Below are 274 nucleotides of genomic sequence, written 5' to 3'. Positions count from 1 at the left end.
ATATATATACACACACACTCATACGTCCACATTTATACATATACACATATGTACCCATGCATATATAAATATACACATGTGTGCGTGTCCCCATATACACATATGTATCCATCTACATATACACACATGTATAAATAGAAATAGATTCATGCACATACACATAGCTATACATCTACGCCTATTACCTAATCAAATAAACAGATTCGCATATACATATACATACATGAATACATACGCAAACACACGCATGCACATACATACATACATACAAATA

The sequence above is a fragment of the Octopus bimaculoides genome, chromosome 16 (assembly GCF_001194135.2).
Source record: "Octopus bimaculoides isolate UCB-OBI-ISO-001 chromosome 16, ASM119413v2, whole genome shotgun sequence".
Classification (NCBI taxonomy): domain Eukaryota; kingdom Metazoa; phylum Mollusca; class Cephalopoda; order Octopoda; family Octopodidae; genus Octopus; species Octopus bimaculoides.
This window is presented reverse-complemented; position numbering follows the sequence as displayed.